The sequence below is a fragment of the Schistocerca americana genome, chromosome 5, assembly GCF_021461395.2.
Source record: "Schistocerca americana isolate TAMUIC-IGC-003095 chromosome 5, iqSchAmer2.1, whole genome shotgun sequence".
Lineage (NCBI taxonomy): Eukaryota > Metazoa > Arthropoda > Insecta > Orthoptera > Acrididae > Schistocerca > Schistocerca americana.
In genome coordinates this window covers 341,146,841-341,171,478 of record NC_060123.1, presented here as the reverse complement: position 1 = coordinate 341,171,478, position 24,638 = coordinate 341,146,841, and the positions used below count along the sequence as shown (strand labels likewise).

Here is a 24,638-nt window from a genome sequence, read left to right as displayed (position 1 = left end):
TTTTGCTGTCAATAAACCATCAACATTATGGCCAACGCTGACCTTCCTTCTAACTTGACGATGAGTTAGTCTTCTCCCAGCAAATACAGATATGTCAAGTTTTGCGAGACAAGGACATTGAAGTGCCGACCATTGCAGAAATCTACTTGATGTAGTAACGAAACTTAATTTTTGCGGCACGTAGTAGGTTAGCGAATGAAGTCAAAGTAAGGGCCTTACTCAGGAAATGACCGTTGACAGCATATGCGGGAATCCCAGTCAACTGATCAGCCAGAATATTATGATCACCTAACTAATAGCCAGCATGTCCACTTCTGGCACGGGTAACAGCGGCGATGTGTCATGGCTTGGAAGCAATAAGGCCTTGGTAGGTCGCTGGAGGGACATGGCACCACATCTGCACACAGAGGTCACCTAATTCCCGTAAATCCCGGGAGGGGGTGATGAGTTGCGACGCCACGTTCAGTCACATCCCAGACGTAATCGTTCGGGTTCAGACCTGGCGAGCTGGCGGGCCAGTACACCAACTGGAACTCGAGACTGTTCCTCGAACCACTCCATCTCACTCCTCGCCTTGTGGCATGCTGCATTATGTTGGTGAAAAATGCCACTGCTGTCGGGATCCATGATCGTCATGAAGGGGTGTACGTGGTCTGCAGCCAGTGTACGATACTCCTTGACCGTCATGGTGCCTTGAAGGAGCTCCACTGGATCCATGGATGCCCACGTGAATGTTCCCCAGAGCCTCAGCCGCCAGACTGTCTCCGTCCCGCAGTGCAGATGTCAAAGAGCTATTCTCCTGGAAGACGACGGATTGGCGCCCTCCCATTGGCATTATGAAGAAGGTATCGAAATTAATCATACCACGTAACGCTCTGTCGTTGCGCCAACGCACAGTCACGTGTCACGAGTCCATTTCAGTTGCAGTTGCCGATATGTGGCACATGCGTGGGTCATCGGCTGCGAAGGCCCATTGTTAGCAGTATTCGGTGCACAGTGCGTCCAGACACATTTGTATTCTGCCCAGCATTAAGTCTGATGCTAGTTCCGCCACAGTTCGCCACGTGTCCTGTTGTTCCAGTCTCCCCACCCTACGACGTCCGACATCTACAAAGAGGAGTGCCCTCCCAAGCCCGTGGCGTATGTACGTGGTTTCACCTTGATTTCGTCAAGTGCCGAGGACGCTCACAGCAGCACTCCTCGAACACCCGATATGTAGTGCAGTTTCTGAAATTCTCACGCCGAGCCTCCGGGCCATCACAATCTGCCCCCGGTCAAACTCAGATAGATCACGTGCCTTCCCCATTCCACACATAGACCCCACACTCACTGATATTACACGCACCGTACGTGAGTCTGACTAGCGGTCGTTCCTCGCCGGGTGGTGCTGCCATCGCTTGGACACTTTATATCTATAGTAGGTCGGTGGTCGTAATGTTCTGGCTGATGGTATAATAATATAATAATGTCGTCTGACTAGGGCCTCCCGCCGGGTAGACCGTTCGCCTGGTGCAAGTCTTTCCATTTGACGCCACTTCGGCGACTTGCGCGTCGGTGGAGATGAAATGATGAAGATTAGGACAACACAACACCCAGTCCCTGAGCCGAGAAAATCTCCGGCCCAGCCGGAAATCGAACCCGGACCCTTAGGATTGACATTCTGTCAGGCTGACCACTCAGCTACCGGGGGAGGACCTGGCTGATGGTGTATATGTGTTTCATATGCATCATTGCGATGAGTGCTTAAACATTGTAATATTGTTATGGTTGAAGGGAAGGGAGAGGGTCAAGGATAGAGTCAGCTCATTATCTGCTGTTACAGATCTCACTCATGAGAACGATGAAAGGTTTGGAACTGCATTCAAGACATGGGCACCAAGTATGGTACCCATGAACAGAACGCAAACTAACTCTCTCCTCTTGCCGGACAAGAACAAATACTGATAAAGCAAATGTCATCAACCACCTGTATTCGAATCGGCTACCTCCAAATTGAGAGTCACAGCACAAGTGTGCATTAGAAATTTTGCTACGGTGGAAGGTAGCGAAGTTACTTTAGAAAAGAATATAATGTTTAGCAGATTCGGTTTTAAAATTTTCGCGACTGTGAATGATAAATAGTAGTCATGAACGGGGGAAAAACTTTACATCTTTTCCGAAAAACTCCTCATAATTTAAATCAAATACACCACGCTGAGAATAAATAGTGTCAAAGTTACGGCACCAGATGTGTACTGACAGACAAACGCGTCGGTCAGGTTTTATCGATCACATGCCTTGCTCTTTCTGGCGTAAACTCGGCGTCGTTGCCACTATGGTCGAAATTTCAGTTTTATTTGTTTATAAGTGCTTTCGGGAGGGAATTCGTCTCTTAAGTAAGAAGGATCAGACATGGTGAGATGTCGAACGAAAATTATCTTTCCTTCCAAAAACTCTCGTTCTACACATGTGTGATTGTAAGAGCTTTTTGTCTCATTTCAGCTTCACGATGGTGGACAAGGAAACCAAAATGGGTAATGACAGTTTAGTGAAGTGATCGTATTTCCGTTTCATTTCATTTCTGCTGATTTCCAGTAATCTTGAGGAATGGCTAGACTCCCTGTGACAACAAATCGAGATGCATAACTTAACTCAGACACGCTTCGAACAGTTTGTTTACCACCTTCCAGCAGTGAAAAGAACTACCATTTCAACACCAAAAACCACCCCTAACGTGACGTTACGTTACGTAGAAAAAAAGTGGTGTTCTGGAAGGAATGTGTTTCACTATAATCTTTTATAGAATCTAATGCCTTATCTATGGTATAGCGATAAGAATCTTAGGTTTTCGTTGCACTGTAGCAGTGTATGAATCCTAGTCCTTCTGTGCTCCATGTAAATAACCTGATCTCACACTATGAATACTTCCTAAATAGCTCTTACACCTACTTCGTTGTATAGGTAGGACGTACCCTGAAGATCTACCGCAGCTCATTCGAGCCTCGCTTACATGTGGGAATGGCTTTAATCGCTGTCACACTCCATAAAAATATTCTGTGATCCAGATGAAGTATTTCAGAAACTCGTACATAATATTTGTTGTCTATTTGATGAATAAGCTTCTATTTTTATTTCCAAAAATGCGGTAACACATCTTTGTTTTCATTTCCATTCGTATTCATAAAAACATGAATATTACACTTACATTGCACGCAGTCAGCACAATCACTCCACTGAGAATGTGCAGACCACACAATCATACAGACTAAATGTGTGCCACATTCCAACAAAATCCCTCGCTGTTCGTCGTCTGTATGCAGCATTAGCAATACAAAAATATTATCGCACGCTAACTGAAGCAGTAAGGTTGGTACACGGCTATATTTGGGCCCTTTCGCTCAGGTCTCTACCGGAGAGGGGAACTGAACGTTACAGTATGGAAGCTGAATTAGTGATGAAGTCTCTCTTACGATCTGTCATCATATACCGATTACATTCATTTATACTCTAGACTTTAACTTGCAATTACGAAATACAAATTTCTTGAATTAGTTTCTTTTGTATCTTCTAGTAACAATGGAACGGCACCGGCGTAATTATCTTACCGCACCATTTCCGATTCTATTGTGTTAAACAACTTCTACGCTTGAGTAATCTGGGGTGCACGGAGCACATAAAGTTACATTAACAATGTCGATAAACGACTGCCACTGTTTTCCAAAGGGGGATTTTATATTTTCTCGGAAATATTTAGCAGATCTGCAGTCACCCTAACATTGCGAGTACGCACGAGGGGGTTTGCATATACGAGTCTCTTTGAAATGAATATCTTAAAGCGACAAGTCTTTCATAAGTTTTAGCGCAGTATTTAAATTCTAGCTATAATATTAAAAAGTAGAATGTGAAACCCCAGAGCACGTGAACTGAATGCTGATGCAGAATTTAATTCTTCTACAAAAACGGTACAAATTACAAGGGGGGAAAATAGTGAAACAAATGAAGCGCTTTTTATGCATGCAAGTCGATTGATCTGCGCGTTTGTGATAAATCGAGGCACTCGTTAGAAATTTTTAATACGAAATGAAAAAGATTATTAAATGCGGCGTTTATTCTTTTTTAATAAATCAATTCAAGAAAGCGGGACACAGCAAAATACTGTCGTTCGTCGTGGAGAAAGTTAAAATTTCACGACCGTCTTTGCGGCCTTAAAACAGCTGGAAGCAATTGCTGTCTCGCTACAAGGAGAACGGCACTTTCATGCGCGAAGCACATCGATCAGTGTCGCTTCTCGGCGTGCGATCAGTTCCCTTCTTAAAAAAACACGGTTTCTGGTGTTTCAGTTAATATTCCATTACATTTCTGGCATGCAGCCACAGAAATTTCATCCCTTCAACATATTTCGGCCGTCTTCCGTGTACGCTGAGAGACAGAGGTTACAGCAGTCGCATCCATTATTTTAAACACGAGAGCCGCGTTACTGCGCTTCCGCCCACAGAATACTCAACCGGCAGAAATGTTATTCGGCAGCGAATAGCTATGTACACGTATGAGCTGAATCTATGGTTACGCGGTCAGTGCAAAGTGATTTCTCGATACATACATGAGTAGGAGCTGCAATGTAGCGACATAGTTGCGAGTTGATGAAAGCGCCGGATTCCATGCTTCGTCCAGGCTAAAACCACTATCTCTATCAATCAAATCCTTCGATAAACGAACTTCCATTGCTTCCTTCATCACAGAGCACTGTCACACCCGATTTACTGGGCTGTAATAATCGAATGTACCTTCGCCTTGCACGCATCTCTACAACTGAACAATTTATCACCATAATACAAACGTAATCATATCATGTTGCACAAAAAGTCTTTGTTATCCGACGCATTAAAAAGTTTCAGGTTTTTTTACAGTAATTAGCATTTCTTTCTTTTATAGGCTGTAGATGAAGCATAGTCAGTACCAGGAGTTGATTGTCATCTTCTTCGTCTTCGCATGTTGCCAAAGTTTTCTGTATATTTGGCATATGTCAAGATTTTCTAGTGTCCTGTGTCAGATGTACGAAAGGCCAAATTCGCAGTACTTTTGTAAATCTAGCGCGTGCAAAGCATCAAGTCACCCTTGACGGGATATAAAAGTTCTGTTGTCTTATTCTTCTGCCTTTATCCCGCGGTTTGGCAGGGTTGGCAATGTTACAATCGGATTTGGCAAGGTTAATGTTAAGGAGTGACAGGATGCCCTTCCTGCCGCCACCCCGTACCACCCAGGACGGAATTAGTGTATCCCAGTTGTCTGCGTCTAGTGTAATATATGGAATAGTGTGAACATGTTCAGATGTCTGCGAGGCGTGTGACTGAGGCGGGACGTGGGGACCAGCCCAGTTTTCACCTAGAAGTGTGTGTAAAACAGCCTAAAAACTACATCCACTCTGGCCAGCACACCGACCCACGTCGTTAATCCGCCGGGTGGCGCATTAGCACTCTCGGCGAACCTGGCAGGCCTGCTATTGTTTTCTCTGGAAGGCTAAAGATCATTTTGACTTCATAATTTATTTATGATGACAGATTTACCACATTTGGCGGGAAAGCCATGAATTTAAAAATTTACCTCAGGTTTTATCTGTGATGCCTTGTCTATATGTAATGGATTGAGGTCATTTGTTTGAATGTTTTCTTCATTTTATGAGAGCTGCGTTCATTATTTCGGCTGAATGGCGTCATGTACTATTTCGACAGTAGGCCTATTAGAACCAGATGAATGTACTGCAGCTCCGTTTTAATCTTAAAGAGAAAACGTAGATTAATTTGTGTATTAGATTTCATTTAGTTTTAGCATGAAATTATTAACTGAAAAATTTGAGAAAATGTTCATGAATTTCATTTGTGGTGACAAGGGTGTAAAAATCTCCTGTATGGAACTTAGTAGCCGTAGAATTTCTGATAACATTTTTGTCAAGAAAAAGTAAAGGAGAAGGAAGGAAAGAAGGGCACACTATAAACAACTTCCGAATTTATAACTCTGGATATGAATGGTTGGTGTTATTTGTTACATTGGTGAAGAGCACCTTCATGTTACTAGGCTCAGAAACATTAAGGAGAAAATGTCATTCGGAGAATATTCACCTAGTTAACAATAACATTTCCTCGAATGAAACTTCTCCTTCCGTTTATCAGTTCGGTAGGCAAACGCCCTTCAGTGAAAAAGAAGGGAGATTAAAGTACAACAACGATTAACAGAAAGTAGCGTGTTCAGTTTCACTTAAAGGATTAGCACCAGGAATGGAGAATAGAGATGACAGCCATTCACTGTCGAGTGCAGTGGTAAGCTAGCAAGAGCAAAGTCAGAGAAAATTAGGGGATAAATTGCAGTACCCGTGTTACAAAACTAATCCCCTTGTTCATCTAAAGTTATTTCAGAAAATATGAAAATAAGGAAGACCAGACGGTCTTCAGAAGACAATTCACTCCTAATACGTGACTGATACATTATTTTCATTGGACAGAAGAGCGAAATCAAGATTGGCCTGCGTTAACGAATACGCTAAAACAAGACATTTAAGTAAAAAGACAATGGGAAAGAATATAATTGCTGGCTGTTGTGGCCGAGCGGTTCTAGTCGCTTCAGTCCGGAACCGTGCTGCTGCTACGGTCGTAGGTTCGAATCCTGTCTCCGAATGGATGTGTGTGATGACCTTAGGTTAGTTAGGTTTAAGTAGTTCTAAGTTCTAGGGGACTGATGACGTCAGACGTTAAGTCCCATAGTGCCTAGAACCATTTGAAGCATTTGAAAGAATATAATTAAACAAACAGGTTAGGGACAGCTAGCTGACGGAGGAAGCTTTTTATTTCGAAGTTACCGGTTTCGGGCAATGTCGCAGATCTTCAGACTGTATGTTGTAGTCACAGAGTAACCTGTCGTAATGGAATTGTCAGCGCAGTGTCATATACTACCGATAATTTTGAAATAAAAACAGTAACGACAGTGGTTTATTTTTATATATTTCTTAAAATTTTATACGCTTTTTTCTCATATAAATTTGCCTGATATTAAACTGTTCAGGCGTTAAGTTATTTTTTTGGGGTTTCCGTCCGATATGCTTGCATGTTCCTTAGATACAATGATAAGACACAATCGACCTACGGTACCTCTTTAAATCTTCAAGCAAATTACGTTTGATGTGCTGCATGGTGTTTGTTATCGACTGTAATAACAATACATGCAACACGCCCTTCAGGGCTATGTTTTGTGCACGTTATTTGTTGGCTATTACCGAAACGCGGGGACCAGTTTACAGTACAGAACATTAAAAAAGGTTTTCAAATATTAGAGGGAACCTGTAATTTGGCATCTCCGTAACAGGCCGCAGTAGGAACAACATCCTGAATAAAACACGTGGACCAGCTTCTCCGATTATTTACTTTCCACGATTTCGATTTGTAAGTCAAGCAATACTCCGGCGGCCGGAGCGTGCCGCGTGGCGGCATTAACTTTCCCCTCCAAACTGACAAAACGATCGGATTAATACCGGGATTTGGCGGCAAACGCTATATTCTTTTTAACCCGGCCGGCGGCGGTAAAACAAGTACCCCAGAAAGGTGGAATCAGCTCGTCAGCAGGCGGTCCCAGAGGGCGAGGCTCGCCGCCGCGGCGCTCTATATTATACATGGTCGCGGTGGGCGTGGCCGGAATTACGGCCGCCGGCTGCAGCGCCTCCCACGACCGCGAGGAATTATTCAGCCGCCACCCCCGCCCCCTACTCGCGTCACAAAAACTTTTGCGCCGGTGCGCGGACTCCAGCGAGCGGCGCGGGTATGACGATTTAATAACGACCCTGCCCTGATGGGGTACCGGACACCCGGGGCCCGCTCGCAATACTGCGCATGCGCTGCGCTTTGCCGTCGTAGAGGTGAAGTGCGCTATGCCTCCGTCGACTTCGCAGACACAACTGATAATAGCTTCAGTGTTCAGCGCCACAGCATTCTCAGATACGCTCGGACTGAAACGAGCGTTGCTGTAGCTAACCGTGTGGGCTACTTACAATGTTTTACTTGTCACCTCGAAAACATTAACTGCGACCACGAAACATGGTTTTACCGTATTGGCCCGAAAATAAACTGCCACCCCATAAAAGCAACACCCCTAAATTTCGAGGAAAACCAAATAGGATGTAGCACAAATATAAGCCGCTCACTGGTTCAGAGAAGAAAAATTACCAAAAATGTTATGGTACTAATATGTAAGACGGAGTTATGTACGTAAACATTTTTTGTAACATTTGATATGAGACATTGGCAACATATTTTGTGTTATTTACTCTCAACACTATCAGTACCCGTATTTGGTTCATGACTCCTATCACTTTCTTCTTTCCCTTCCCACAGCACGTCGTCCTCACTGCCACCCAGCTCATTCGATATGCAGAATTTCTTGAACCTCTCATTAATAATAATAATGGCGTGTGACGAGGGCCTCTCGCCGGGTAGACCGCTCATTGACAGTCTCTGATAATACTGAGGTCCATGGAGCAAGAATCGACTCGTACAAAAAATGTTACTGGTGCCTTCCTAGTATTACCAGACTGGTATAAGGACATTTTCTTCTTCCAGAATCAATCTGAATACATTTTTAGGGGGTTGTGCTTGAACTATTTGTTTATCGCCATATCTAGTACCTGTAGTTTCGAAGTCATTCCTCCAGGTATTATGATAAGACATGTCTTCTGTGCAGCAAGTTTATGTTTTACTTCAGCAGTTATATGCCCCTTAAAAGCATCGAAAACTAACATGGCTCTCTTAGCAAAAAGTGCCCCAGGTCTGCGATTCCAGACAGACAGAAGACAACCAGTCAACCGTCAATTGCGTTGTCTCCCAACCATCTTCTTGGCAACGAATCAATAAGCGCATAGAAAAGTTTTTTTTTTTTTTTTTTTTTTTTTTTTTTTTTTGCATGATTCTTCGCTTCAGAATCACATAAGGAGATAACTTTCCCCCATCGGCTGTAACATCTAACATCGCAGTTACTCAATTTTTTCATTTCTGATTCCTCTTAATGAGATGCTTTGTGGTCTTTTCATGTGTGCTGTCGTATTGGTCGGCTTATTAAAAACATTGGCGTTTCGTCAGCATTGACTATCTGGTATGAGTGGCACTTTCGCATATGCATGACGTTTCGCTGGAAGTTGACCAGCTTCTCCTCGAAATCCGCTGCCATCCTCTGTGCTGGTGTAGTACTTCGGAGAGCAAAGCCATTTCTCCGTATAAACCGACGATGCCATGCAGCTCTCGTTTAAGACTCTTGCGATTTCCAGTCCCTTTATTTGGATAATAATTTCTCCTGAGGTAGGCATCCCATCTGTCGTCTTATCTTGAACACAGGAAAGAACCCTTGCTTCAAGTTCCGGATACTTGCCACATTTCAGTTGCCTGAACGATTTTCTCGTTGAAACTCGCTTCATCCATTTTTTTCCTTATGAAGCAACCCAACGTCGCACGATAGATTCGTCCAATCCACATTTTCTTCCGGCCTCTTTGTTCGTTGTGGTTTCGTAGAACGCACCATTGTAAGTCTGAAGTTTGCATCGTAACTACGCCAAATTCCTTGGCTTGATGACTCTTTCGCTCTAAATGGTCGTTCATATCGTCATCAATCAGGCTTTCTTACCAGTACTGAAATGAATTATATGCTAACGAAACAATACTGGTAGATCTAGAATACGTTAACGTCAATAAAACACCGGTAAAAGTTTGCTTGTCGCCAGTTTAGGCTGCATTGTTCGAAATTTGCTTAAATTTTGTACAGCTATTCTTTGTAAAAAGAAAAGGTAGCGGTTATAAGACACTTTTCCACGATGAAATCTGGATAACAAGTGCGGCTCGCTTTAGGAACAACACGGTAGTAATATACTACGTATTCACCCTTCAATACCCAACGATCGATGATTTATGGGAGACATTGGTTGTAGAAATCCGCGATTTGACAATTCAGAAAACGTTCCACCACGAAAATTACCTCGTCATTCTGTAAATGCCTGCCGCGTAATGGTTTCTTCATCCGTGGGAAGTGGAAGGAGTTTCTGCTGCCATGTCAGAATAACACGTGGATAGGCAAATTTTGATAACCCAATGAAGCACCCTGAGTGACTGACTCGTGCAGAATGAATTGTACAGGAACAAAACCGACCTCTTCGAAAGTTTCCCGCGAAATTCTTCTCGGTAGCCTCCGATAATGTCTCTAGGAGATTTCGGGGGGATTCTCCTCCGACGGATTCCCCTTAAGTAGATAATCTTTTAGCAGCACAGCATCACACCATGTCTGTTCCAAAAAACACCGAGCGTCATCTTGCACGATGATGGTGGGGTCTTCGCTTCTTTTCGGCGCTGGTTGATCCATATAATACATCAAAATCCATCAAAAATATCTTGACACTCTTATGTAATACGGAATTGTCTCCTAGATGTGACGAGAGTCTGATCGGCCAGTACGAAAGGAGGCTGGGCGAATACTGTGTTGTCAGTTCAAAATGGCCCTGAGCACTATGGGACTTAACAGCTGTGGTCATCAGTCCCCCAGAATTTAGAACTACTTAAACCTAACTAACCTAAGGACATCACACACATCCATGCACGAGGCAGGATTCGAACCTGCGATCGTAGCAGTCGTGCGGTTCCGGACTGCGCGCCTAGAACCGCTAGACCACCGCGGTCAGCTGTTGTCAGTAGAGAAGCAGTTAACACCAGAGTAGATAGGTCAGGAGAGCCCAGCGACTACGAACATGGACCAGTCAGTAGAAGTCACCCGAGTGAGTCAGGAGCGTTTCAAACTTCGTAAGGCCCCTCAAATCGACCGCTGGTAATTTGAAGTAGAAACGCAAAGCAATAACAACTAAACCAATTCCAGGCACTCCTCATGTACTGGCGGACAGGGAACGTCGAGCATTCCGGAGGTTGGTCGCAAAAAATCGGATGAAATCAGCGGAAGGGGTCCCTGGTGAGTTCCACAGTGCAAGGAGGAGCCCAGCGTACGGAGTTACAAAGAATGGATTACAATAGTCTAACAGCTCCTTATAAGCCACAGATTTTCTAGTCAACTCTAATATACGCTTCAGGTGATGTAGGAGTGACGCCACTTACCAGTGAATGATGCCTGTCGTCAAGTGTAGTGCCAACAGTGAAGTACAGAGAAGGTGGTGTGACGGCATTTGACTGTTCTTAAGTGTTTGTGGTACAGTCTTTTATTGCTGAAGGATGTGAGCAAATTTTACAGCGTCGTATACTGCGCACAGTAGAGGAATAGTTCAGAGACGATGATTCTGTCAGCAGGACAATGCACCCTGTCGTAAAGCACCACCTGTCAACAAAGGTTTTTGGTCTGCCCAGAATCCCGATCTGTACCTCACTCAACACTTTTAGGATGCATCAGAATGTCGAGTTGCTCCAGACCCCAGCTTCCAACATCTGCTCTTGAGACAGAACGGGCTACTATTCACCCACAGGCATTTAGCTATCTCATTGAAAGCATTCGCAGCCAAGTTCAAGCAGTTATGAAGGCGAAGGATGAACACACCCCATATTCATGTCAACTAGTAGATGTCGGGATACTTTTGATCAGATAGTGTACGAGGGACATTCAATGCAACACATTTCTTTCTGATAGCAGGTAAGTTTTATTCAGGATTGAAATACACTATATTATTCCTCACTCTTTTGACTACAAAACCATGTTTCTCAACATAATCTCCGTTCAGTTCGACTGCCTTTCCCCACCCTACTGAGAGGGCCTGTATGCTAGTATGGTACGACTCTATCGGTCGACGTCGGAGGCAACGCCTTACTGCGTCAGTTACATCCCCATCACCCACGTGCTGCTTCCCACGCAGTGCATTCTCATTCGGCCAAACAGACGGAAGCTGGAAGGAGCGAGATCCCTGCTGCAGGGTGGATGAGGAGTTTTATGAGCTCCTCTCGTGCGCACAAACTTGTGTGAGGTCTTGCTTTGTCATGGAGAAGGCGAAGTTAGTTTGTAATTTTCTGGCGACGAACACGTTGAAAGCGTTTCTTCAATTTCGTAAGTTTAGTGCAGTATTCCTCAGAACAGATCGTTGCACCACGAGGGAGAATATCAAAAAGAACAACCGCCTCGCAGAAGAACGTCGCCATGAGAACAGGTTGATGTTGCGGCTTTGAACTTTTTCTTCGGAGGAGCTGCGGTGTGGCGCCACTCAAGTGTCCCAACCAATGTTTCATCGCCTGTGGTAATGTTCGACAAAAAATTGTCGCGACCAGCCTCGTAAAGTGCAAGCAGTTCCACACAGATAGTCCTACGTTGCCCTTTACGGTCTTGTGTTAGGCGACGAGGAGCAAAGCGGGTACACACATTTGAGTACCTCAACTAGTGAACCAGTGTCAGCACTACCAACAGGGACATCTACGGTGCATTATTTTCTTCAACAATTCTTTATTGAACATAATGAGAATTACACAACCGAAAGAATGGTGTTTTACGTACACACCCTACTTTTCCACGTAATCTCCATCCCTTTCTTTGAGCCGGCCGTTGTGGCCGAGCAGTTCTAGGCGCTTCAGTTCGGAACCGCGTTACTGCTACGGTCGCAGGTTCGAATCCTGCCTTAGGCATGGATGTGTATGATGTCCTTAGGTTAGTTAGGTTTAAGTAGTTCTAAGTGTAGTGGAGTGATGACCTCAGATGTTAAGTCCCATAGTGCTCAGAGCCATGTGAACCATTGTCTTTCTTTGGCCTTCCTCCAGCGCGAAACAAGGGCGCGTACGCTCTGTCGGTACCAAACCTTGTCCTGGTGGCGAAGCCAGTGCTTCACTGTGTGAATTACCTCCTCATCGTCCTCAAAATGTCCTGCGCGAATGGCATCCTTTAATGGCCTAAAGAAGTAGAAGTCCGAGGGGGCTAGATCAGATGTGTCAGGTGTGACAGCCGTGGATGATCTCCCCGACCGCTGCAAATCGTGGAGCTCTGCCGAATCACCTTCTGATGACCTTACCCTCTGTTCACAGCGACTAACTGTACCTCTGTCAACAGCAGATGTCCATAGACTTTGCACAAGCTTTTCTGAATATTCCCCACAGTTTCTTTCTCTGCAGTGAAAATTTCATTGACGGCACGTTTCTTGTAACGTACATCACCTACAGACGCCATTTTGAAACTGCGCTGCAGCTACGCTATCTGTCAGAAGTGACGGATACTTGGCGCACTTCCTCAGGAGACTTCAAATAATACATACGTAACGTTTCGAATTCGTAACATTGTTTTCCGCTGAGAAAAGAAAATGGGGTGCCTTGCTTTCTGGGCAACTCTCCTTGTTGTGCAGCGAGGTGTTTCAATGGGATCCGTCAGTCATATAGAATGAGAGTGTCCGCACGTTCCAAAATTACAGGAGTCTCAGCTGCGTGCGGCCGGCCGCCATGCAGCAGATCGAACAGGTTTGCGTGACGTTATTGCAATGATGACAGACGCGTCGCCCAACGACTCACCGTGCGTTTGTTCACTGCCAGGTCTCCGAAGACGTTCTACAAGCGCCTACGGACATCTGCGACGCTATGGTTTTGGGTCAAAAGGAACTATGACAGCTCTTTAATTTGGTCGCACCTCCGTTACAGACCCCATTTTGAAGGCTACGTATAGCGCTGCCACCTATCGGAACTTCATGAAGACATAGCGGCTGAAGCGGGAATATTCTACGATATCCCACAAAAAACTTCTCATTTACACGCGGAATTGTCGGATAAAGAAAATGTGTTGCATTACTTATTGAACACACGTAGTATTTCCACAGCTTGTTTTGCTCCTTCGTCTTCGGACCATACTCCCAGCACTTGTCATTGGTGATTAGGTGGCTCGAAGAGCCTTTTGTTTGGGTGGGAGTAGTCGTGGAACTCAGCAGCCGGCGACCTTTATCGTGTTCACAATGCTCTCCCCCCAAGTTGGAGAAAAGCACGCAGCTTGCGAAGGCTAATACACACTCAGGAAGTGCACTCACATGGCGGAGTGGAAAGCAGCGCTCGCTTCTCTAATAGCGGCCTTTGCAATCGCTGGGCAGCCGTGGCAGTTCATTTATTAAAGGCCGTCTCAGTTCTCTGCGATGCTACGATTAATTTATGCGACTGAGCGGTAGCCTTCTTGCTCTCCTACTAAATTGATTCGGACCTACCGCCCGCGAAAGGAGTATATTTGGACGCCTCTATAGCCGCGGGCTCGTTCCCTTTGCTCGATGCCCTCTTCTCCTCATCCTGCCGGCCTTCTCCCGCTTCGTCCGCTACCTCCAAGCGTCTTACCGGACTCTAATCAATCGCTTCCGCAGTCAGAGAGAGAAATTACCGACGTCGCGCCTGTCTGGGATGAATTTTTCATGTCCCTGACTTCGCTTTTGCCGTTCATTGCCTGAGTTCCTGTGACGAATCGTCTTGTTCTGAAGTACGGGGCTGCCTTATTAATGGCGCCCGAGTGCGAGTTGCGCATCGCGCCGTTTCGGACACGGAGGTCCGGATATGGCGCACGAGTGCGTCCACGCCGCCTCGGTCAATTTGTCTTTGTCGCCTCGGCGGCGAGGAGCCCTACCGGACGCTTCTGCGCTGCAAAGGATAATTAAGCAAAACAACTTAAGCGGCTGACAGGAAAATTCCTTGGCAGGCACAGATAAGAGCTGTGCCACTGTTAAAATACGATGGAGCAACGTTTTCTCATTGCTTCTGTCTTTGGTTAGAAACCATGTGAGCCGGCCGAAGTGGCCGCGCGGTTCTGGCGCTGCAGTCTGGAACCGCGAGACCGCTACGGTCGCAGGTTCGAATCCTGCCTCGGGCATGGATGTGTGTGATGTCCTTAGGTTAGTTAGGTTTAACTAGTTCTAAGTTCTAGGGGACTAATGACCTCAGCAGTTGAGTCCCATAGTGCTCAGAGCCATTTGAGCCAGAAACCATGTGAAGTGTGTCGTTTTTCTTCGAAGGATTCCCATTTCGAATAACAAAAGTTTGAATGGAACTTACGTCAGATCTAGCGATCTCCCTGTGAGATCCAGAGGCCAGATTATTGTACTCCATCTAATCATAATATTTATTCTTCGATATACGAAAGTTGTCCAGTATGTAAGTTCCGATCGGTCGCGAAACGGAAACCACAGTGAAAATCCGACGAAGCTTTGCACAGATGTGTTGGGTAGCGCCTCTAGTACGCACGTCGATCGCGTCACATTGCATTTGGCAGTTCCGAGCGCACAGTGAGATGACTAGAAAATAGTGCTTTCCGCCAAGCATGGGTGCCTGCCGAGAGATTTCGTCTGATTTTATGCAACGCCGTATAACGTAGCTGTTATACATTTCCTTTTTCATGACAGTTCTCGGCCACACACTGCAGGTGAAATGAAGATACTCCTGCGGCGTTGTCGATCGATAGTGTTTGATCACCCACTATACAGCCCAAACTTGGTTCCCCCTAATTTTTGTCTCTGTTCCCATAAACCGCTGGCTATGAAGACAACACTGTGGCATAGCCAACGGGCTGCAAACCAGACTAAAGAATTGGCGGAAAGCACAGGCGGTGCCTTCTATGAAGAGGGTATTGGAAAGTTTGTACAACGTTACAACAGATGTCTAAGTCGAAGCAGCGACTATGTAGAGAAGTAGTTGGATGGTGTCGGTAAATGTTACGAATAAAACATTTCTGATGTTCACTGTGTTTTTCATTTTGCGATCGACAGGAACTTACTTTCTGAACAGCCCTCGCACACAATTGAAATAGTCGAACGAAAAGAAATAAAATGACGTTACACCTACTTAAAATTATGATTCGTGTCGCAGTAAATATACAACATTGAGACACTTCCAGGGGACTGTTTTAAGTTACATTACTGCGTTCAGAATCTAGCACAGTCAGCAATGATAGGATGGAAGTGTGCACCCGGTTTTACGAACTAACAGCTGATTATAATTTTTTTTTCAGTGGGAACCTAAACTGAAACAGAACTTTTTATATTAACTCATTTTAATCCTGGAAGAGTGCCTCCTCATTAGGGTAATACGTACCTTCAGATAACATGCCAGATCACTTAAATTTTGCTCAAAGGTCTTAAGAAGGATTCACCCGCGGAGAGCAGCGGTAGAACCAACAGAATACCAAGAAAATGCTGTCTAAGTGCTGTGGGCGAGCGGTTCTAGGCGCTTCAGTCTGGAACCGCCTGACCACTACGGTCGCAGGTTCGAGTCCTGCCTCGGGAAGGGATGTGTGTGATGTCCTTAGGGTAGTTAGGTTTAAGTAGTTCTGAGTTCTAGGGGACTGGTGACCTCAGAAGTTAAGTCCCATAGTGCTCTTTTTCTTCTTCTTCTTTTTTTTTCGGTCCAAGTCACCTCGACGTTTCTCTCTTGCATCTTTTGAAATCTACCATTTACAAACGACAGTTGCTGTAGACAATAGAGACTACAAGTGTGATTATGATATGTGTTCTTATACTAATAGCGGTTGGTACGTTTTATTTTTCTGCTATTTGCATTGCATAAACTTTTAGTTGCAGAAATAATTAATATTTTGCTTCGCTTGTCTCTTTGTTGGTGAGTGTTGTTTTTCTGCTATTTGCATTGCATAAACTTTTAATTGCAGAAATAATTAATATTTTGCTTCCGCCTCTCTCTCTGTCCGTCTCTATAGTTGAGTGGTAATTATGTCTGACTACTACGTCAGCGCAAGGGTAAACTCAACCTTGTGCGACCAGTTGTAAGAGCTATTTGAACAAAAACCCGTTGTTCCGCTTCGGAAAAGCTGCATTAACGGTCGAGCGAGCGATATGCGGGACGGGTGACATAGCAGTCGATCAAAGTTTAGTTTTTAGTTACGGTCTTCAGTCTCAGGAAAACAAAATTTTAATTTGTATGTATTTTATACTATTAATTTTGCATCTGCTACTCCGCAAGTGACCTTCCGTTGTGTGGCAGAGAGTAGCTCTGACTGAAAGCCATGCACCTGGAGGTGGCATGTCAGAAAAAACTGTCATTTCTGGTCGCATTTGGTAGATATCTTATGTTGTTAGATACCTTACGTATAAATTCAAAAAATGGTGCAAATGGCTCTTAGCTCTATGGGACTTAACTTCTGAGGTCATCAGTCCCCTAGAACTTAGAACTACTTAAACCTAACTAACCTAAGGACATCACACACATCCATGCCCGAGGCAGGATTCGAACCTGCGACCGTAGCGGTCGCGCGGTTAAAGACTGTAGCGCCTAGAACCGCTCGGCCACCTCGGCCGGCACGTATTAATTCTTCGGGATTTACCACAAATGGTTTCACACCTGCCGCTGTTTGGTGCGTGACGAGTAGAAGTTTATACAACAAAGCTATTCTTAGGCTTACGACTTCTTTATGTAATTGTTTTGCTTCATTTGCATCTGAGCAATTGGTACATGCATCAGTATTCAGACATTAATTGCTTACATCTTCTTCAGCACTGTTCTTTTCCTTTTCTTCTTTTTTCTGATTTCTATACAGTATCTAAATGGCCTCGGCATTTTAATTTTACGGATTTGGCGCCTTCGCAGAACCCCCCCGCCCCCTCTCCTGGGATGAGATTTGTGTAACTCAAGCGTATGCGTCTAGTGTTATCCCGTGCGACTGTTTACTGTATGTTTTGTATCCCGCCTGGATAGGCGGTGCGTGGGTTGCTCCTGTGAACAGCTTCTGTAATATAGGACGAGAGTGAAGGAAGCGAGTAGGAGCAGGAGAGGTGAAGCACTTCGGTACTGCATGTAACTTTAACACTTTTAATAGAGTCATAAACACAAGTAAATATCAAATGCGTACATAACTTCGGCTAGAACGAGCACGTAGGTGTGAAGCCGTAGTCCATGTCTAATCCTGTGAAGTTAGGATGACTGTTCTGCATAATCTCAAAACTAAAAAATACTCGTTGCTGTCCAAACTTTAAGTGATCGTAACTAACACAAAGTCTCAATAGCAAGCTAGCCCACTCGGTAGTAGAAGCGATATTTCCAGGCCGTCTGCTCTTGATGAAATGGCCGAAATCAAGACGGCACTCCCTGAGCTCCACAGCGTCGGCCAGAGGGCGTTTTGGTCGGCGTAGTTAGTCTTCTTCTCGTAGTGCCAACTTACGAGAGCGTGCACCTACGACGAGGCATCGTAACTATCGACGCCGCAGTGTGTTTGCGTATTGTCTAACTGAGGCAGGACGTGGTGGGAATCAGCCCAGTGTTCACCTAAGTGGATGCGGGAAACAGCCTAAAAACGTTTTTGCCGACACACCAGCGTCTCTCGTTATTTCCCGAATTGCGGAAACGGCGCGCTACAGCGCACAGCTATCCGGACTGGTGTATCTGTAGACATTATTGTAAAGTAGTAACGTAAGTGAGTACATCAAGCGATAAGAACACTACTCAAAGGAACGAATTTTGTTGTACAAATACGTATTTTCAAGATTAATAATTAGGTTACTCAGGCTTGTTATTTTTTTTCTGCAGCCACATCTGTATAAAACTTAATTAGATTAGACTGTGGCGGGATACGGCACCAAAGCTATGCGAAATTTGTTTACATACTAACCGAGTAGTAATAATTTTTGTTATGTAAGCTAACAAACATTAACACATATCACGCTAAGAAACGACACCATTTTAATTACATTAGCATAAATCGAGTTTTCCGGAGGAGTGACGTCCATGCGGGTAAACTTACATGGGTAACACCATAAGGGGACGCTGGACTTTATATTTAACACTAGGACCTCTTTCCGGGTGGTGCTGGTGAAGGGCATCCATATATACTCCATTCTATCTTCTTTTTGTTCTCTTCTTAAAATCTGCCATAAATTTATCATTTCCTTTTTCCAAACTAATGTGTTTTTCCTTAAAAATCCTTCCGAAGAGGCCTCGGAAGATCCAATGGACCACCGTGGCATCCTCAGCCTATAGGCGTCACTAGATGCGGATGAGGAGGGGAATGGGGTCAGCACACCACTCTCCTGGCCGCTGTTTTCGTGAGCGGAGCCGCTGCTCCTCAGACAAGTACCTCCTCAAATGGCCTCCCCAGCGCTGAGTGTAGCCCGCTTGCCAGCAGCGTTCGGCTTACCCGGAAGTCACCCATCCAACTAGTAGCCAAGACCGACAGTAATTAACTTCGGTGAACTGACGGCAACCGGTATTTCAACTGGGACACGGCCATTGTTCGAGTATAATTGCTGTAAGTAAATAAAAAGCAATATCAAAGAGCATCGCCAGCCCGGTTGGCCGTGCGGTCTAGGGCACGGCTTTCCGGGCGGAAAGGAGCGCCTGGTCCCCGGCACGAATCAAAATGGTTCAAATGGCTCTGAGCCCTATGGGACTTAACTTCGGAGGTCAGCAGTCCCCTAGAACTTAGAACTACTTAAACCTAACTAACCTAAGGACATCACACACATCCATGCCCGAGGCAGGATTCGAACCTGCGACCGTAGCAGACGCGCGGTTCCGGACTGAAGCGCCTAGAACCGCTCGGCCACCGCGGCCGGCCGGCTCGAATCCGCCCGGCGGACTCGTGTCGAGGTCCGGTGAGCCGGCGAGTCCTTGGATGGTTTTTAGGCGGTTTTCCATCTGCCTCGGGGAATGCGGGCTGGTTCCCCTTATCCCGCCTAAGCTACACTATGCCGGCGATTGCTGCGCAAACCGAAACGCACCATAACCCTGGGTCCGGTGTGCGAAGGCAGAGGGGTGAAGAGGACTGCGGTAGTCGTCGTGGTGTTGTGGACCACTGCGGCTGCGGCGGGAACGGAGCCTCTCCGTCGTTTCTAGTCCCACAGTTACCATACCACACAACACAATATCAAACAGCAGACAAAAGACCTCCGCACAGCCCCACCTTCACATGGTGCTGCATGGGCAACAGTGCACCCAGAGTCAACTGCGTAGCACAGTTCTGCTGCGCCGTGGGAGCCATGGGTACTGGCTAAGAGGTCTGTGTGGAGCACTGCGGTGTGCATGGAGCTCTGAGATGGCAGGCCCTAGTAGTCATAATGCAGCTTGGAAAAAAATAAAATTTAAAAAAATTCAGGCGGAACTCGTTTAGCCTGGTAGTTGAATGTAATTCAGCAACTGATCACGTGTCGCGTCTTATTCAACGACTACTTGTTTCTGAGCGGATGGCACGCGGACAGCTTCGGAATGGGTTAACGAAGTCGTATCTCTCACTGGAGCCTCCACCTCTCGGTCACTGCCCACTGCGGTTTGTCTGAACGTTCTTCGCGCAGAGACATTCCAATCTTTTTCTAGCGCATTTGTTTCCTCCCCTCTCTGCCGCATTTCTCGTGTGTTTTCCCTTGTGCAGGAGCAACCCACATGTGTGTGTCTCGGAGACACGTGTCTGCCCACAGCAGACCGGTCCGCCGTGTCTGCTGGGCGGATTGGCAGGTGCAGCTCGCCTCGCCTCTCATGACTTTCTCCCTACGCGCGTTTCTCTTCCCTTATCTCGGCCATCGCTTAATGATATGGGCCATTATCTACGACACACGCGCCGCTTCATATACATATGATTATTACTTTAAAATAACTGAGCAAGCGCAGCCATCAGATAGAGCACGGCAGCTGCTGCGTAGCCGCTCGCGAACCCGGCAGCCGGCACTGGCGATTCTCATACGCAAAACGACCGTCACTATCCTAACTTCACCGTCTGCCGTTAGTCTTCGAGCCGATATTTCAGCGTTTAACTAATGCATTCTCTCTCGCTGATCTTCGTTTCGTGGACCATTATGCTCTTCTTTGCCGTATTTCCTTTGCGTCAAGATCGCCATCACCATACAGTCGCCAAAAGGTATTCGTATATCCTACGCATTGATGATTATCGTATCATGCCAAAACATTAATACTTCACGTATATACCATACTGGTCTATTTTCTGGTGAAGAACTCAGGCTAAATTTTGGATCACGTAATCACAATTATTTGCACTTTTGTGTTAAGCCTTCTAACTTTAGACCTACCGTACTTTGCGCCAATCTCCTCCTGGATTAAGTTCCATCTCTACAGTGTGTCATCAAGTGAGGGCACGACATACTGTTGATGACTAACCGTCTGTTGAAAGACTAATTAAGCCTTGGTGCTATTCGAGAGGAATAGGCTATGTAGCGGCATCAATACCCTTTCCTGTTTATCACTATACAAAACTAACGAGATATTACGCCTATTACAGTCACCTGCACTCGACAGATATACCAAAGACAAAATCACCGTACAACACATGAAAAGGTGCCGCTGTGAGCTGAGGAAACAAACCCTTCTTGAGTAGACACCCAAGCAATATCTCGGAGTCTTGTAGCCAGTGATTCGATACAATTCCGCCTTTAGTATCACTACTTGATGTTATGATTCGCACATGTCAGTAAAATACCCAGCAACCTTATACACTCGTAATGTCTTCTGCCCAACAAACACAAATCTGTGACACTTCCTCCTCTTACATACACTACTGCTCATTAAAATTGCTACATCAAGAAGAAATGCAGATGATAAACGGGTATTCATTGGACCAATATATTATACTAGAACTGACATGTGATTACATTTTCACGCAATTTGGGTGCATAGATCCTGAGAAATCAGTACCCAGAACAACCGCCTCTGGCCGTAATAACGGCCTTGATATGCCTAGGCATTGAGTCAAACAGAGCTTGGATGGCGTGTACAGGTACAGCTGCCCATGCAGCTTCAACACGATACCACAGTTCATCAAGAGTAGTGACTGGCGTATTGTGACGAGCCAGTTGCTCGGCCACCATTGACCAGACGTTTTCAGTTGGTGAGAGATCTGGAGAATGTGCTGGCCAGGGCAGCAGTCGAACATTTTCTGTATCCAGAAACACCCGTATAGGACCTGCAACATGCGGTCGCGCATTATCCTGGTGAAATGTAGGGTTTCGCAGGGATCGAATGAAGGGTAGAGCCACGGGTCGTAACACACCTGAAATGTAGCGTCCACTGTTCAAAGTGCCGTCAATGCGAACAAGAGGTGACCGAGACGTGTAACCAATGGCACCCCATACCATCACGCTGTGTGATACGCCAGTATGGCGATGACGAATACACGCTTCCAATGTGCATTCACCGCGATGTCGCCAAACACGGATGCGACCATCATGATGCTGTAAACAGAACCTGGATTCATCCGAAAAAATGACGTTTTGCCATTCGTGCACCCTGGTTCGTTGTTGAGTGTACCATCGCAGGCGCTCCTGATGTGATGCAGCGTCAAGAGTAACCGCAGCCATGGTCTCCGAGCTGATAGTTCATGCTGCTGCAAACGTCGTCGAACTGTTGGTGCAGGTGGTTGTTGTCTTGCAAAATTCCCAATCTGTTGACTCAGGAATCGAGACGTGGCTGCACTATTCGTTACAGCTATGCGGATAACATGCCTGTCATCTCGAATGCTAGTGATACGAGGCCGTTGGGATCCAGCACGGCGTTCCGTATTACCCTCCTGAACCTACCGATTCCATATTCTTCTAACAGTCATTGGATCTCGACCAACGCGAGCAGCAATGTCGCGATACGATAAACCGCAATCGCGATAGGCTACAATCCGACCTTTATCAAAGTCGGAAACGCGATGGTACGCATTTCTTCTCCTTACAAGAGGCATCACAACAACGTTTGATCAGGCAACGCCGATCAACTGCTGTTTGTGTATGAGAAATCGGTTGGAAACATTCCTCATGTCAGCACGTTGTAGGTGTCGCCACCGGCGCCAACATTGTGTAAATGCTCTGAAAAGCTAACCATTTACATATCGCAGCATCTTCTTCCTTTCGGTTAAATTTCACGTCTGTAGCACGTCATCTTCGTGGTGGAGCAATTTTAATGGCCAGTAGTGTATACGCTATACGACCAAAACTACACTCTTTGCCTTTATGACGGCTTGAGCTCTGCTGGTAACACTTTGAATGAGGCGTCAGAATGTCATGGAAGAATGGCAGACCATTCTTCCTCAAGAACAGAAACCACAGAAGATTGTGATGTTGGACGCTGGGGTCTGCAGCGAAGTCTATGTTCTAACTCATTCCAGAAGTGTTCCATTGGGTTCAGGTTGGGACTTTGGGCAGGCCAATCCATTTCAGGAATTTCATTATTCACAGACCACTGTCTGTCAGGTGCTGCTTTATGACATCGTGCATTGTCATGTTGATACAATCAGCGTACTGTATGCAGCACTCAGTGCTGTAAAATGTCTAAGCTATGTGAGAAAAGCAATAAGACTGACTTTATATCTATAAAAGTTTTTATGTTTTTCTTAAACAGCAATAATATCCTCTTCGGCAGCTATATACGGGTGGAGTCGTTCCCAGTCTTGGGAGCAGCGCTGAAAGGCAGGTTGGTTCCTTAACATCTCGGTCCCGTTCTTTTGAATGTTCTCTAGAGTCCCAGAATGAAGCCCTTTTAAGACATTTTTCAATCTCGGGAAAAAAAATGACACAGGGGCACAGATTAGGTGAATGGGGGGGGGGGGGGGCGCTGTAGAATGTCAGAAATGCCTTTTGGGTTCAGAAATTCCTTGATGGAAATAGCCGTGTGGCCTCCAACCACGTCGGGATTTTGGCTATCTAACGCGCCATTTGGGCAGAATGTGGCACGATACCCTCAGGAGAACATCCAACAACTCAGTCAATGAATGCCAAGCGGAAGAACTGTTTGTATAAGGGGCAGAGGTGGACCAACGTGTTATTGACTTGAGCAATTTGTGAAGCTTCTCATAAATAAACCATTCGCATTTTCTGAAATTGCAATAATTCGTTTGTCTGTACATGTACATCACTTTTTTTTGTCTTAGAAGAGTGCATTTGGGTGACGCCTCTAGTTAGTTAGTTGGTTGGTTGAGTCGGGGGAGGGGACCAAACAGAGAGCTCATCGGTCCCATCAGATTGGAGAAAGATGCGGATGGAAGTCGGCAGTGCCCTATCACAGGAAACATCCCTGCATTTTCCTGGAGCGATTTAGGGAACTCACGAAAACCTAAATCAGGATGGCCGGACGCGGGTTCGAACCGTCGTCCTCCCTAATGCGAGTCCAGTGTGCTGATCATTACGCCACGTCGCTCGGTATCTTCAGTATTTGAACACAACGTTACAGAAAATTCAGTAAAAATCTTGATACCTGATTCGTAATAACTCCGCCAGCGATTTCAGCATTTCGCCACTGGCGGACGCGGTGGATTGGAAGTCTTCAGTTCCGTATCGCGCATTTCTCGCTCCTATTTTCTCCCGTACACATGTCGGCGATGACAGGTATTACACGCGCGGGCTGAGATCGATCACAGCAGTAGCGTAACACTATCATCAGGCCACTGTCACAATCGATACTACGTCAGTGGTCGAGTAATTAGACAAATGTGAGTTCTGTGTTCAGCGAGATACGCAAGGCGAGCACTGTGCTTCGAGTCGACCGCAGACAATCGACTGCGACCGCCGCCATCTGATGCCCCGTGCAACAGATTGCCGGCTGGCTGCCTTCTCACGGGCATAATGCATGAGGGCAGGCGGTGACAATGTGAGCAGCGCGTGTCTCTCGTACGTGAAGATCAGGCTGACAAAGTTGCAAACGCCTGCCGAAGTTTGAGCGCAGCTTTTTTCGAATACTTCTGTTAATAGCCTGAAAAGGGTTCATTCGTTATGCTTAAAT

At 45.7% G+C, this 24,638-nt stretch overlaps 1 protein-coding gene across 1 annotated transcript in view; it reads left to right on the top strand.

Annotated features, from left to right (window-relative positions):
* LOC124616364 (zinc finger protein GLI4-like) overlaps positions 1 to 24,638 on the top strand; it is a 105,348-nt gene that overhangs the window by 54,365 nt on the left and 26,345 nt on the right. The window lies entirely within an intron of this gene.